Genomic DNA, 16905 nt, shown 5'->3' with positions numbered 1-16905 from the left:
GCTATTTAACTCTTGTTTATTCTAGCCTATAATCAAATAAATACAAACCAACTGGCAAGTGTCTTCACTGACATTTTCAACCTGTCTCTGACTGAGTCTGTAATACCTACATGTTGCAAGTAGACCACCATCGTCCCTTTGCCCAAGAACACCAAGGTAACCTGCCTAAATGACTACCGACCTGTAGCACTCACGTCTGTAGCCATGAAGTGCTTTGAAAGGCTGGTCATGGCTCACATCAGCACCATCATCCCAGAAACCCTACACCCACTCCAATTTGTATACCGCCCAAACAGATCCACAGATGATGCAGTCTCTATTGCACTCCACACTGCCATTTCCCACCTGGACAAAAGGAACACCTATGTGAGAATGCTGTTCATTGACTACAGCTCTGCGTTCAACACCATAGTGCCCTCAAAGCTCAGCAATAAGCTAAGGGTCCCTGGGACATAACTCCTCCCTCTGCAACTGGATCCTGGACATCCTGACGGGCTGCCCCCACGTGGTAAGGGTAGGTAACAACACATCTGCCACGCTGATCCTCAAGACGGGGCCCCTGAGGGGTGCGTGCTTAGTCCCCTCCTGTACTCCCTGTTCACCCATGACTGCATAGCCAAGCACGACTCCAACACAGTCATTAAGTTTGCCGACAACACACCGATGGTTGGCCTGATCACCGACAACGATGAGACGGCCTATAGGAAGGAGGTCAGAGACCTGGCAGTGTGGTACAAGGACAACAACCTCTCCCTCAACGTGATCAAGACAAATTAGCTGTTCGTGGCAAAGTAGGGCCGAGCATGCATCCATTCACATCGATGGGGCTGCAGTGGAGCGGGTCGAGAGTTTGAAGTTCCTTGGTGTCCACATCACCAACAAACTATCATGGTCCAAACACACCAAGACAGTTGTGGAGAGGGCACAACAACACCTAAAAATGGAGCTCTATAGGAGAAAGCCCTGTAGCAAAAATTGCCTTACTGCAGTGTTCGTTAAGGGCTTGTAAGTAAGCGTTTCACTGTAAGGCAAGACCTGTTGTATTTGGCGCATGTGACAAATACAATTTGATTTGATTTTCACGAGGTGCTGTATCTGGGGTGGCAGGTGGCCTAGTGGTTAGAGCGTTGGACTAGTAACCAAAAGGTTGCAAGATCAAATCCCCTTAACAACTGCCTTGTTAAGGGGCAGAATGACTGGCAGCTCAGGGATTTGATCTTGCAACCTTTCAGTTACTAGTCCAACGCTCTAACCACTAGGCTACCTGCCGCCCCAGATACAGTACCTCATGAAAATCAAATCAAATTGTTCCTAGGCCGTCATTGAAAATAAGAATTTGTTCTTAACGGACTTGCCTAGTTAAATAAAGGTAAAATTTTTAAAAAACGGGGTTTTGAAAATCATGATGTTACAGAACCCCATAGTATCCTGTCCATACAGTATGGTTTCCATGGAAATCACCGGGCGAAAGCACATGTCAGGACATGTGGTGTGTCATTGATTGTCAACACAGATCCTCAATACTGTTACGGTGCAGTGGTGCACAATGCAATGTCACCCATAACAGTTGGATAGGTTCAATATACTGCAGGAGCAGCAGTATCTCTCTAGCTTTCCATTATGTATCTAAGGTACTGGTGTAGGTAGGCTGTGCTGGTCTGGCCATATTCCACAGATCAAATTAGCCTGAAATCCAGATCTGCTTGACGTTCCACTTCCTGTACTCTGTGGGAGGAGCTCAATTGGTTTTAGCTTGAGTCCGTTCCTCCGTCCTCCCCTCGTATTTTTTTTAATTTTACCTTTATTTAACTAGGCAAGCCAGTTAAGAACAAATTCTTATTTTCAATGACGGCCTAGGAACAGTGGGTTAACTGCCTGTAACGACAGATTTGTACCTTGTCAGCTCGGGGGTTTGAACTTGCAACCTTCCGGTTACTAGTCCAACGCTCTAACCACTAGGCTACCCTGCTGCCTCTAACCACTAGGCTACCTGCTGCCCCTAACCACTAGGCTACCCTGCTGCCCCTAACCACTAGGCTACCCTGCTGCCCCTAACCACTAGGCTACCCTGCTGCCCCTAACCACTAGGCTACCCTGCTGCCCCTAACCACTAGGCTACCCTGCTGCCTCTAACCACTAGGCTACCCTGCTGCCTCTAACCACTAGGCTACCCTGCTGCCCCTAACCACTAGGCTACCCTGCTGCCTCTAACCACTAGGCTACCTGCTGCCCCTAACCACTAGGCTACCTGCTGCCCCTAACCCACCTGCTGCCTCTAACCACTAGGCTACCCTGCTGCCTCTAACCACTAGGCTACCTGCTGCCCCTAACCACTAGGCTACCTGCTGCCCCTAACCACTAGGCTACCTGCTGCCCCTAACCACTAGGCTACCCTGCTGCCTCTAACCACTAGGCTACCCTGCTGCCCCTAACCACTAGGCTACCTGCTGCCTCTAACCACTAGGCCACCCTGCTGCCCCTAACCACTAGGCTACCTGCTGCCTCTAACCACTAGGCCACCCTGCTGCCCCTAACCACTAGGCTACCTGCTGCCTCTAACCACTAGGCCACCCTGCTGCCCCTAACCACTAGGCTACCTGCTGCCTCTAACCACTAGGCCACCCTGCTGCCCCTAACCACTAGGCTACCTGCTGCCTCTAACCACTAGGCTACCTGCTGCCTCTAACCACTAGGCCACCTGCTGCCCCTAACCACTAGGCTACCCTGCTGCCTCTAACCACTAGGCTACCTGCTGCCTCTAACCACTAGGCTACCTGCTGCCTCTAACCACTAGGCTACCTGCTGCCTCTAACCACTAGGCCACCTGCTGCCCCTAACCACTAGGCCACCTGCTGCCTCTAACCACTAGGCTACCCTGCTGCCTCTAACCACTAGGCTACCCTGCTGCCCCTAACCACTAGGCCACCTGCTGCCTCTAACCACTAGGCTACCCTGCTGCCTCTAACCACTAGGCTACCTGCTGCCCCTAACCACTAGGCTACCTGCTGCCCCTAACCACTAGGCCACCTGCTGCCTCTAACCACTAGGCTACCCTGCTGCCTCTAACCACTAGGCTACCTGCTGCCCCTAACCACTAGGCTACCTGCTGCCTCTAACCACTAGGCCACCTGCTGCCCCTAACCACTAGGCCACCCTGCTGCCTCTAACCACTAGTCTACCTGCTGGTTACTAGTCCAACGCTCTAACCACTAGGCCACCTGCTGCCTCTAACCACTAGGCTACCCTGCTGCCCCTAACCACTAGGCCACCCTGCTGCCCCTAACCACTAGTCTACCTGCTGGTTACTAGTCCAACGCTCTAACCACTAGGCTACCTGCTGCCTCTAACCACTAGGCTACCCTGCTGCCTCTAACCACTAGGCTACCCTGCTGCCTCTAACCACTAGGCTACCCTGCTGCCTCTAACCACTAGGCTACCTGCTGGTTACTAGTCCAACGCTCTAACCACTAGGCCACCTGCTGCCTCTAACCACTAGGCTACCCTGCTGCCCCTAACCACTAGGCTACCCTGCTGCCTCTAACCACTAGGCTACCCTGCTGCCTCTAACCACTAGGCTACCCTGCTGCCTCTAACCACTAGGCTACCTGCTGCCTCTAACCACTAGGCCACCTGCTTTTGAAAAATATCAAAAGGTAACGGAGGAGTGGAAACGTGGAAACAAAGGCACTTTTATGTAATGAGACTCCTGTCGTACTGCATGTTTGGCATATGACACTGAGAACAGGGAGTTTGTTATCACAAACTGACTGGTACCCAGGCTAAGAATGAACAGCTACTTAGACAACTAATCCTTCCAGTCCTTTTTTTCCCTGCACAGCGGGCTTACCTGTTGCTCCTGGCCAAGATGACCTAAGGCAACTCCGGCGACCAAAGCAGATTAAGGAAAGGAGGACTCCAAGCTAGGCTGAGAAGACGGGCTACACGGCCTCCTCTTCCTAGTATCCTGAGGTCCAGCTGAAAATACGGGCTACATGGCCTCCTCTTCCTAGTATCCTGATGGCTAGCTGAGAAGACGGGCTACACGGCCTCCTCTTCCTAGTATCCTGATGGCTAGGCTGAAAATATGGGCTACATGGCCTCCTCTTCCTAGTATCCTGATGTCCAGCTGAAAAGACGGGCTACACGGCCTCCTCTTCCTAGTATCCTGATGGCTAGCTGAGAAGAAGGGCTACATGGCCTCCTCTTCCTAGTATCCTGATGGCTAGCTGAGAAGAAGGGCTACATGGCCTCCTCTTCCTAGTATCCTGATGGCTAGCTGAGAAGACGGGCTACACGGCCTCCTCTTCCTAGTATCCTGATGGCTAGCTGAGAAGAAGGGCTACAAGGCCTCCTCTTCCTAGTATCCTGATGGCTAGCTGAGAAGAAGGGCTACAAGGCCTCCTCTTCCTAGTATCCTGATGGCTAATGTCCAACTAAACCTTGTGAACTCAGAGCAAGGCTTCAATCGCAGAGGGACATCAGGGAATGCTATGTCTTAGCTTTCCCTGAGATGCGTCTTATGGACAGTTCACTCGACTCTGCTATTAAACCACACCGGCTTCTCCATATTCCGAATGGATCGGACGGCGGCTTCTGGTAAGAGTCCAGGGGGAGGGGTATGTTTCCTCATAAGCAATTCCTGGTGTAGTGAAGTTGAAAACATTGTGAGCTCCTGTTCACCTGACCTAGAGTTTCTGACGCTAAATACTGACCCCACTATATGATGAGGAAATTCACATACCACCACAAGCTAACATCAAGGCTGCGCTCAGCGAACTGTACAACAACATTAGCCAGCAATAATCCTCTCAACCCGGAAGCAGTCTTTATTGTTGCGGGTGACTTTAACCAAGCCCATCTAAAATCATTTTTGCCCCAAATATCATCAACAGGATCCAGCGTTCTTGACCATGTATACACAAACAGACGTTAAGCATACAAAGCCACCCCCCCCCCCACCCCCATTTCGGCCAATCAGATCACATCTCTCTGTTCCTACTCCCCTCCTACAAGCAGCAACTCAAGAGGGACTGGATCCTGAAACTGGATCCTGGAGGAAGTCTAGGATCCAGTTGCAGAGGGTGGTGTCCAGCCGGGCAGACCACAGGCTGTGAGGATTGGCAACATCACCTCCTCCACACTGACTCTTAAACACAAGGGCCCCCCCCAGGGGTGTGTCCTCAGTCCTCTGCTGTACTCCCTGTTCACCCATGACTACGTGGCTTTGCACGTCAACAACTCCTTCATCAAGTTTGCTGACGACACAATAATTGTAAGCCTGATAACCAACAACAACGAGCCAGCCTATAGGGAGGAGGTAAGTGAACTGGTGAACTGGTGCCACGACAACAACCTCTCCCTCAATGTCAGCAAAACAAAGGAGTTAATTGTTGACTTCAGGAAGTGGAGGAGGGAACATGCCCCGATCTGGCAACAACGGCACTGCAGTAGAGAGTCAAGAGTTTTAATTTCCTTGGCTGTCAGAGTCACAAGTTTTAAATTCCTTGGCGTCCACATCACTGAGGAACTTGTCAATGGACCAACAACACCATCAGTCTACATAAGACTAATACAACTTAAAACTGAATAATAATTGTTATTATACTAATAATGTTCAATATTCACAGAAAAACACAGTCAACACCGAAGCCTCTCCCCAATGTGACATTATGGTATGAAAATCTCTTCTGGCCAAAGTGGCTTCAAATCTGTCACTGAACATCTCAAAGCCTCTGAGACCATGATCCAGGATAACAATATAGTATGGGACCAGGCTAACTATGACTGTCAGAGTATGGGACCAGGCTAACTATGGCTGTCAGAGTATGGGACCAGGCTAACTATGACTGTCAGAGTATGGGACCAGGCTAACTATGACTGTCAGAGTATGGGACCAGGCTAACTATGGCTGTCAGAGTATGGGACCAGGCTAACTATGACTGTCAGAGTATGGGACCAGGCTAACTATGACTGTCAGAGTATGGGACCAGGCTAACTATGACTGTCAGAGTATGGGACCAGGCTAACTATGACTGTCAGAGTATGGGACCAGGCTAACTATGACTGTCAGAGTATGGGACCAGGCTAACTATGACTGTCAGAGTATGGGACCAGGCTAACTATGACTGTCAGAGTATAGGACCAGGCTAACTATGACTGTCAGAGTATGGGACCAGGCTAACCATGACTAAAATATACACTACCGGTCCAAAGTTTTAAAACACCTACTCATTCAAGGGTTTTTCTTTATTTGTACTATTTTCTACATTGTAGAATAATAGTGAAGGCATCACAACTATGAAATAACACATATGGAATCATGTAGTAACCAAAAAAGTGTTAAACAAATCAAAATATATTTTATTTTTGAGATTCTTCAAATAGCCACCCTTTGCCTTGATGACAGCTTTGCCTGGATGAACTGACCCAGGGTACTGTAATGAAGTTATCTGACCAGGGAAGAAGCAACAGAAGAAGCAGACAGTAGCGGTGCCATGTTAGCCACATTACAACCTTTGTGTTGTGATAATTGCGTTGTTTGCTCTATAAACTGTTAGTTCATCTGCCTTGACACCGTGATAAATAGGCCTAAAGGCAGAGACAATAAGTAGACACACTGGCAGAATAAATTCAACCACACCTTTGTTTTATCACAAAACCGACACTTTAATTAGGTCAGGTGGAAATGTCTGACAAATCTCAACTCCATAAAAGGAGGAAATTGCCATCGCCTGATCTCGCTGCTTTCTCTTCCTTAACTCCATCTCATCCAGAAGTTCTGTGCGTCCATGAATCCACGTAAGTCCACCGACTCTGTTACCTGTCATGTTACCTTTCTGAATTATCTGTGGCGATCGGGAGAGTGGGCCATTCAGTTACTGTTAATAGTTATTACCGCGGAGCGCGGCTTGGAGCGCAGCTTCAAACATATTGTGTAATGTGAATTGTCAATGATCACGGCCCTACAGATCCTCATAGGCCAATTACCTAATCGATATGGTTCATGTGTATTGAAATGAATTATATGTACACATGAAGACTGTTGAAAGCGTGAAATGAGAAACGTCATTGTTTGCTAACTGATTGACTTGGATCATGGGGATTATAGATTGTATAACCATTCACTGTTTGTATTCTTTCATGATTTATGATAATAATGACTGAAATGATTTGATATTTGATTATGAATTTGATTGTATACATGTTATTTGTTTCCTTTGTGATGCAGCACAGACTACTCAGTAAATATACCACTTTATGGTTAAAGGAATTCCTGCCTCAGTCTCATCCATTCGTCTGTCACCTGACACATGACCACCTGTTCACCTTCACTGTCAGTCATCCTACCTGTCCAGCTACCCACACAGATTCCACTAATCTTTCAGTTGTTGTCTTAGGTCTCTCTTCATGTGGTGTTGTGGTGTCTCTCTTCATGTGGTGTTGTGGTGTCTCTCTTCATGTGGTGTTGTGGTGTCTCTCTTCATGTGGTGTTGTGGTGTCTCTCTTCATGTGGTGTTGTGGTGTCTCTCTTCATGTGGTGTTGTGGTGTCTCTCTTGCTGTGGTGTCTCTCTTCATGTGGTGTTGTGGTGTCTCTCTTGCTGTGGTGTCTCTCTTCATGTGGTGTTGTGGTGTCTCTCTTCATGTGGTGTTGTGGTGTCTCTCTTCATGTGGTGTTGTGGTGTCTCTCTTCATGTGGTGTTGTGGTGTCTCTCTTCTTGTGGTGTCTCTCTTCTTGTGGTGTCTCTCTTGCTGTGGTGTCTCTCTTGCTGTGGTGTTGTGGTGTCTCTCTTGCTGTGATGTGTGTTTGTTCTATATTTAAATTGTATTTTTTATTCCAGCCCCGTCCCCCGCAGGAGGCCTTTTGCCTTCTGGTAGGCCGTCATTGTAAATAAGAATTTGTTCTTAACTGACTTGCCTAGTTTAAAAAAAAGGTTAAATAAAATGCGTTCATATTTTTGACAACTTTTACTTTTACTTCACTACAGTCTTAAAGAAAATGTATATACTTTTTACTCCGTACATTTTTCCTGACACCCAAAAGTACTCGTTACATTATGAATGTTTAGCAGGACAAAAATGGTTCAGTTCACACACTTATCAAGAGAACATCCCTGGTCATCTCTACTGCCCTTATCAAGAGAACATCCCTGGTCATCTCTACTGCCCTTATCAAGAGAACATCCCTGGTCATCTCTACTGCCCTTATCAAGAGAACATCCCTGGTCATCTCTACTGCCCTTATCAAGAGAACATCCCTGGTCATCTCTACTGCCTCTGATCTGGCGGACTCACTAAACAGAGAACATCCCTGGTCATCCCTACTGCCTCTGATCTGGTGGACTCACTAAACAGAGAACATCCCTGGTCATCCCTACTGCCTCTGATCTGGTGGACTCACTAAACACATGCTTTGTTTGTAAATGATGCCTGAGTGATAAAGTATGCCCCTGGCTGTCTGTATTTTGTTTATTTACATTTTAAACACAAACAATTGTCCCATCTAGTTTGCTTAATATAAGGAATTTGTAATGATTCTGATAATTGAGTACATATTTGCTATTACATTTACTTTTGATACTTGAGTATATTTAAATCCTCAAGAAATATTTCACTGAGTGACTCACTTTCACTTGAGTCATTTCCTATTAAGGTATCTGAACATTTACTCAAGTATGTAAAATTGGGTACTTTTTCCACCACTGAACAACTGTAACACGTTAGGAGTATCTTCATCCATTGTCAAACTGTTGCATTTATCAGATTAGTTTTTTTTTTAACCTTTTAACAATTTTGATGACTCTTGATCAATGCTCATTCGTTTATTTTTTTTTAAATTTTTTTCAGCAGTCCCCACTTCTCTTGTATTATCAGGGAACCGCTGACAGTAACATTCTTTCCGTTTATTAATTTGTTAATTAAGAGGCGGTGTGGTTGAAATACAATACTCTGCTATTCTAACTGTACCAGCGCTCCCTGTTTCAATGTGCCTGCATGGGTGGCTGTGTGGGACTGGGAGGGTGGCCACTAGTGGTCTATAGTAGATTTGCAGTCTGGCTTTTCTCTGGAAGACAAAAGAACCACGAGACGAGAAAGGCTAAATAAAATCACAAATTCCATTCACTTGGCTTTATGTGTGTTTCAGAATATTTTGGGGATGTTACTCAGGGGCATTTCTAATAATTTATTATAGTTTCAGCTATCAGACACGTTTACTAAAAATTATTTTGTTATGCTAAATTCTGCAGAATTGCATCCTGGGAAAATTGAAAAACACTCATATTTTACGAGTAAAATAACAGTTCAAACGTGTTTTTACCTCTCCATCTACAAGTAGACAAAATAACACTGAACATTAATTTAATTGATTGGCTTTTTTCTCAATAGCCGTGGTGCTATAACCATTAGACTAACACGTTTGCACGGGAACCACTATCCCACATTACTCGTGTACAACTCATACTTACCTGGCAAGGGAGACACCGTGATCAAGAAGGCGGTTCACCCAGGGCGAGGCTCAGCCATTGCACTCCGGCTGTGCTGACCCCTGCGAATTTCTCAAATGTGGAAATCTCGATTGCAAAATTTCTGGTAGTGGGGGACTGCGTTCGCGCTCTCCCCTGATTTAATTGTTAAAGAAAGCCGATGTTTTCACAAATAGATACCTACATTATTTGGTGATTGTGGTTTTAAAGGCGTTCCTTACAATCAAAAAGATTTTTATCCATGTCCATCGCTTTGCTCGGTCCTGAATCCGATTCACGTGTTGTTTTCTACTGTTAGAAATATGTGAAAAATATTCATGAAATCACCTCTGCTTAGTCTAATACAGTCACAACTAAAAGAGACCAAAAACGATTTAGTCCAATCACCGTACGCCAAAATATGTGGCTGTCCATGTTTCTGATTTGTGTGTGTGTTCGTGCAAGTGGGAAACATGTTGACCCTACTTGTGTTGAGAAACACCAATGCCATCCTCATCTCTTTCATGTTGACAAAACGGTCTATCACTCTGTCATACAGTACACACTTTTATTTGCTGTTGTCCTAGGCTACCTGTATAAAATGCTTGCTCGCTAACCTTCCTTTAAAATTTTTGCTCGCTAAACTTCCTTTAATGGGCAACGTTAGCTAGTTAACATTATTAGCCTTCTACATCTAGCTATATATTGAACTTCCATCATCTCCGGCCAGGGGCACAACAATGTATGTATTAATGGTTGGATCAGAAAGCATCAGATAAATGGCCTACCGACACGTATAGAGACAAAGGGACGTTGTGTCACTCGATGCTTTCTCCTGTGAGATACATTCAGCCTCTTGCGAATACAAGGGAAATTATGAAACACGGAGAGACGAAAGATACATTTTTTTATTTATTTTATTTTTGAATTGGGAAGCCTGTCTTCCCTTTGGCATCCACGAATAGACGCCACTGGAAACAGATCCATACTTGTCAGCCTGACATCAGTCACTTCCCCTCTGCAGTCCTGGAGACACCACTGCAGCAGCTCTTATATCCGGTCTCAGATGCCTTCCCACCCAGTAAAACAGGGTTCCTCAACTAACAGCCCGCGGGTGATTTTTCATTTCATCAGATTATCCTGCCAACCTCCAGAGGGAGTCAGATGCCATTGTGTCTGGATATTTTACAAGTGTAGACAGAGCTGGACAGTGAAACTACACTGCTCAAAAAAATAAAGGGAACACTAAAATAACACATCCTATATCTGAATGAATGAAATATTCTTATTAAATACTTCTTTCTTTACATAGTTGAATGTGCTGACAACAAAATCACACAAAAATGATCAATGGAAATCAAATTTATCAACCCATGGAGGTCTGGATTTGGAGTCACACTCAAAATTAAAGTGGAAAACCACACTACAGGCTGATCTAACTTTGATGTAATGTCCTTAAAACAAGTCAAAATGAGGCTCAGTAGTGTGTGGCCTCCACGTGCCTGTATGAACTCCCTACAACGCCTGGGCATGCTCCTGATGAGGTGACGGATGGTCTCCTGAGGGATCTCCTCCCAGACCTGGACTAAAGCGAGACATGATGTCCCAGATGTGCTCAATTGGATTCAGGTCTGGGGAACAGGCAGGCCAGTCCATAGCATCAATGCCTTCCTCTTGCAGGAACTGCTGACACACTCCAGCCACATGAGGTCTAGCATTGTCTTGCATTAGGAGGAACCCATGGCCAACTCCACCAGCATATGGTCTCACAAGGGGTCTGAGGATCTCATCTTGGTACATAATGGCAGTCAGGCTACCTCTGGCGAGCACATGGAGGGCTGTGCAGACCCCAAAGAAATGCCACCCCACATCATGACTGACCCACCGCCAAACCGGTCATGCTGGAGGATGTTGCAGGCAGCAGAACGTTCTCTACGGCGTCTCCAGACTGTCATGTCTGTCACATGTGCTCAGTGTGAACCTGCTTTCATCTGTGAAAAGCACAGGGCGCCAGTGGCGAATTTGCCAATCTTGGTATTCTCTGGCAAATGCCAAACGTCCTGCACGGTGTTGGGCTGTAAAAGCACAACCGCCACCTGTGGATGTCGGGCCCCCATACCACCCTCATGGAGTCTGTTTCTGACAGTTTGAGCAGACACATGCACATTTGTGGCCTGCTGGAGGTCATTTTGCAGGGCTCTGGCAGTGCTCCTCCTGTTCCTCCTTGCACAAAGGCGGAGGTAGTGGTCCTGCTGCTGGGTTGTTGCCCTCCTTCGGCCTCCTCCACGTCTCCTGATGTACTGGCCTGCTGGTAGCGCCTCCATGCTCTGGACACTACGTTGACAGACACAGCAAACCTTCTTGCCACAGCTCGCATTGATGTGCCATCCTGGATGAGCTGCACTATCTGAGCCACTTGTGTGGGTTGTAGACTCCGTCTCATGCTACCACTAGAGTGAAAGCACTGCCAGCATTCAAAAGTGACCAAAACATCAGCCAGGAAGCATAGTAACTGAGAAATGGTCTGTAGTCACCACCTGCAGAACCACTCCTTTATTGGGGGATGTCTTGCTAAATGCCTATAATTTCCACCTGTTGTCTATTCCATTTGCACAACAGCATGTGAAATGTATTGTCAATCAGTGTTGCTTCCTAATTGGACAGTTTGATTTCACAGAAGTGTGATTGACTTGGAGTTACATTGTGTTGTTTATTTTTTTAAGCAGTGTATTTAAATAACACATTTTTCCCTCTAAAAGTATTGACAGGTGGCACCGTTGACTGATTACATCAATATCCTTCTTACAATAAATTAATCATATTTTGAAAGAATAACTGAAAATAATTTGCATAAAGAAAAGGACCGGGAAGTCTGGTCACAATAAAGACACATTTTTTTTATTCCATGTGTCGATGTAACTTTACGTCCGTCCCCTCGCCCATACCCGGGCTCGAACCTCACCCATACGCGGGCTCAAACCTCGCCCATACCCGGGCTCAAACCTCGCCCATACCCGAGCTCAAACCTCGCCCATACCCGGGCTCAAACCTCGCCCATACCCGGGCTCGAACCTCGCCCATACCCGCGCTCGAACCTCACCCATACCCGTGCTCGAACCTCGCCCATACCCGCGCTCAAACCTCACCCATACCCGCGCTCAAACCTCGCCCATACCCGGGCTCGAACCAGGGACCCTCAGCACACAGACAACAGTCACCCACGAAGCATCGTTACCCATCGCTCAACAAAAGCTGCGGCCCTTGCAGAGCAAGGGGAACCACTACTTCAAGGGCTCGAAGCGAGTGACGTCGATTGAAATGCTATTAGCGCGCACCACCGCTAACTAGCTAGCCATTTCACACCCGTTACATAGACATCCTGGAAATATGGGCACAATGTGCCTTCGGGAAAGTATTCAGACCCCTTCACTTTTTTCACATTTTGATACGTTACAGCCTTATTCTAAAATCAATTGAATTGTTTTTTTCCTCATCAATCTACACACAATACCCCATAATGACAAAGCAAAAAAAATGAACAATTCAGGCCAAAAATAGTTACATCTTGGTTTCATGAGGCCAGAGAATTTTGTTTCTCGTGGTCTGAGAGTCTTTTAGGTGCCTTTAGGCAAACTCCAACCGGGCTGTCATGTGTCTTTTACTGAGGAGTGGCTTCTGTCTGGGTACGATACCATAAAGGCCTGATTGGTGGAGTGCTGCAGAGATGATTGTCCTTCTGGAATGTTCTCCCATCTCCACAGAGGAACTCTGGTGCTCTGTCAGTGACCATTGGGTTCTTGGCCACCTCTCTGACCAAGGCCTTTCTCCCCCAATTGCTCAGTTTAGCCATGTAATCAGCTCTAGGAAGAGTCTTGGTGGTTCCAAACTTCTTCCATTTAAGAATGATGGAGATCACTGTCTTCTTGGGGACATTCAAAGCTGCATACATTTTTGGTACCCTTCCTCTGATCTGAGCCTCGACACAATCCTGTCTCGGAGCGCTACGGACAATTCCTTCGACCTCATGGTTTGTTTTTTGCTTTGACATGCAACGGTCAATTATGGGACTTTATATAGACAGGTGTGTGTCTTTCCAAATCATGTCCAATCAATTGACTTTATCACAGGTGGCCAATGAAGTTGTAGAAACATCGTAAGGATGATCAATGGAAACATGATGCACCTGAACTCAATTTCGAGTCTCATAGCAAAGATTCTGAAATACTTGTGTAAATAAGGTATTTTCTCTTTTTTATTTTTAATACGTTTGCAAAAATTTCTAAAAACCTGTTTTCGTTTTGTCATTATAGGATATTGTGTGTAGATTGAGGAACATGTTTTAATTTAATCAATTTTAGAATAAGGCTGTTATGTAACTAAATGTGGAAAAAGTAAAGGGGTCTGAATACTTTCCGAAGGCATTTTAGAATTAAGGGGTCTGAATACTTTCCGAAGGCCGTTTAGAATTAAGGGGTCTGAATACTTTCCGAAGGCAGTTTAGAATTAAGGGGTCTGAATACTTTCCGAAGGCATTTTAGAATGAAGGGGTCTGAATACTTTCCGAAGGCATTTTAGAATGAAGGGGTCTGAATACTTTCCGAAGGCATTTTAGAATGAAGGGGTCTGAATACTTTCCGAAGGCATTTTAGAATTAAGGGGTCTGAGTACTTTCCGAAGGCAGTTTAGAATTAAGGGGTCTGAATACTTTCCGAAGGCAGTTTAGAATTAAGGGGTCTGAATACTTTCCGAAGGCATTTTAGAATTAAGGGGTCTGAATACTTTCCGAAGGCAGTTTAGAATTAAGGGGTCTGAATACTTTCCGAAGGCAGTTTAGAATGAAGGGGTCTGAATACTTTCCGAAGGCAGTTTAGAATTAAGGGGTCTGAATACTTTCCGAAGGCCGTTTAGAATTAAGGGGTCTGAATACTTTCCGAAGGCCGTTTAGAATTAAGGGGTCTGAATACTTCCCGAAGGCAGTTTAGAATTAAGGGGTCTGAATACTTTCCGAAGGCAGTTTAATATTATATATTCAATAAACAAAGTAATGAACAAAAAGTCCCTCCTACCATGATACTTTGTATGATAGGCAGATGTAGACCTATCCATAGCCTGCATACCTCCTATACTCTTAGAAAAAAAGATGCTATCTAGACCCTGAAACAGTTCTTCGGCTGTCCCCATAGGACAAGCCTTTTGAAGGAGGCTTTTTGGTTCCAGGAAGAAACCCTTTTGGGGTTCCATGTGAAACCCTTTACATAGAGAGTTCTACATGGAACCCAAAAGAGTTCTAAATGTAGCCAAAAAGGGTTCTACCCGGAACCAAAAAGGGTTGTCATTTGGGGAAAGCCGAAGATCCCTTTTGGAACCCTTTTTTCTAAAAGTGAATAACTCTTGACTGTCCTCTGGAAGAACACCAGAGCCTCGTCCAGCCTGTGTAGTGCCTTGTACACCAGGCCCATGTGGAAAGAGAGTTCTCCAACGTCCTCAGTCCAGCCACTGCTGTTTCAAGAATCTCCCCAGGCACTTCAGACCCTCTGGGGTTTACCTACCGCCACATAGACTGAGAAAACAGTACTGGCCCCAGGGAGAGGATGGATCTTCACAGGATGACAGAAAGGCCCTGTAACAGCGAGAAAGTGTTTTGTCTTGGGAATGTTGTGTTTGAGGACTCTCCTTGTTCGGCTCTGGAGCTGAGGACCTTCCAGCTGCAGCTCGGCTTGTGATCCTCAGGTTAAACACAGACATTCCATTCAATCTACCAACAGAGGCATTCAATGGAGACATCGATTGTATAATAACGATAACAGCCTTTTATGATCCAATGGCTCACAAATTACAATTGTTACTTACCACTTTTCAAGGTGGTATTGTGGATAATATCTGATTTATTCGCAGAAAGGCAGCCAGTCATCAGATCATGGCGGTTTAATCTGTCACATTACAGAACAGGAGCCTTTGTGAGTCTGTTTGGTTATAAATGAATGGATAAAAGTGATGGCATTATGCAACAGGTTTTCTACCAACAATCTTTATCAATGATTGTTTTGCGACGAAGCCTGGTTCCATATCTATTTAACTCCTATGGTTGTTGTCAAGTCAATGCACAAAGGAGTTGTCAAGACAACACAAACAGCTCTGGGACCAGGCTATTTCGCTCCTCGGTGCCATGATAACAAGTTTTACTTAAAAAATACAAGACACCATTTTTTATTAATTTTTATTATGCATCCAAGTAATAATATTTGTTTACACAAACAGGAATACATTTGTCACATTGAAATAGTTTGGATAATATTTCCATGACAACAATACAAAATCAAAAACAGAAAAAGCACAACAATAAACAAACATAATAATTGAATATTATACAATGGCAACAACACGTATAACTGCCATACACGAAATTCATGAATTGTAACAGTGGTAGTTGTTATATTTGTTATTTCTCAGGGTTTCTTTAGATACGCACGTGGCGCACGTGGTCTCTTTCGGTGAGTATGAAGTGTATGGTCAAAATTGCAATCTAAAGCCTACATTAAAGCTATACCTTCTGCAATTACAACGCAGACATTACTACAACAACAAAAATGTCATCAAATGGGTCTGGGTTAATTGTCTGCATGAATCTCATTTACATAAAACTGACATGTGTAGTCCAAATGGAATCTAATTTACATAAAACTGACATGTGTAGTCCAAATGGAATCTCATTTACATAAAACTGACATGTGTAGTCCAAATGGAATCTCATTTACATAAAACGGACACGTGTAGTCCAAATGGAATCTAATTTACATAAAACTGACATGTGTAGTCCAAATGGGATCTCGTTTACATAAAACTGACATGTGTAGTCCAAATGGAATCTCATTTACATAAAACTGACAGGTGTAGTCCAAATGGAATCTCATTTACATAACACTGACATGTGTAGTCCAAATGGAATCTCATTTACATAAAACTGACAGGTGTAGTCCAAATGGAATCTCATTTACATAACACTGACAGGTGTAGTCCAAATGGAATCTCATTTACATAAAACTGACATGTGTAGTCCAAATGGAATCTCATTTACATAAAACTGACAGGTGTAGTCCAAATGGAATCTCATTTACATAAACCTGACAGAGGTGTAGTCCAAATGGAATCTCATTTACATAAAACTGACAAGAGGTGTAGTCCAAATGGAATCTCATTTAGATAAAACTGACAAGAGGTGTAGTCCAAATGGAATCTCATTTAGATAAAACTGACAAGAGGTGTGGTCCAAATGGAATCTCATTTACATAAACCTGACAGATGTGTGGTCCAAATGGAATCTCATTTACATAAACCTGACAGAGGTGTGGTCCAAATGGAATCTCATTTACATAAACCTGACAGGTGTAGTCCAAATGGAATCTCATTTACATAAACCTGACAGAGGTGTAGTCCAAATGGAAT

General features: G+C 44.9%; 1 non-coding gene across 1 annotated transcript; it reads left to right on the top strand.

The window, feature by feature from the left end:
- The first annotated feature begins 9457 nt into the window (after positions 1–9457).
- On the top strand, positions 9458–9621 carry LOC115145536 (U1 spliceosomal RNA). Its single transcript, XR_003865985.1, has one exon. It is a non-coding gene; the product is annotated as a U1 spliceosomal RNA (small nuclear RNA).
- Positions 9622–16905: the final 7284 nt, after the last annotated feature.

The sequence above is a fragment of the Oncorhynchus nerka genome, linkage group LG17 (genome assembly GCF_034236695.1).
Source record: "Oncorhynchus nerka isolate Pitt River linkage group LG17, Oner_Uvic_2.0, whole genome shotgun sequence".
Lineage (NCBI taxonomy): Eukaryota > Metazoa > Chordata > Actinopteri > Salmoniformes > Salmonidae > Oncorhynchus > Oncorhynchus nerka.
The sequence above is the reverse complement of the archived record's forward strand: the minus strand, read 5'-3'. Positions and strand labels throughout refer to the sequence as shown.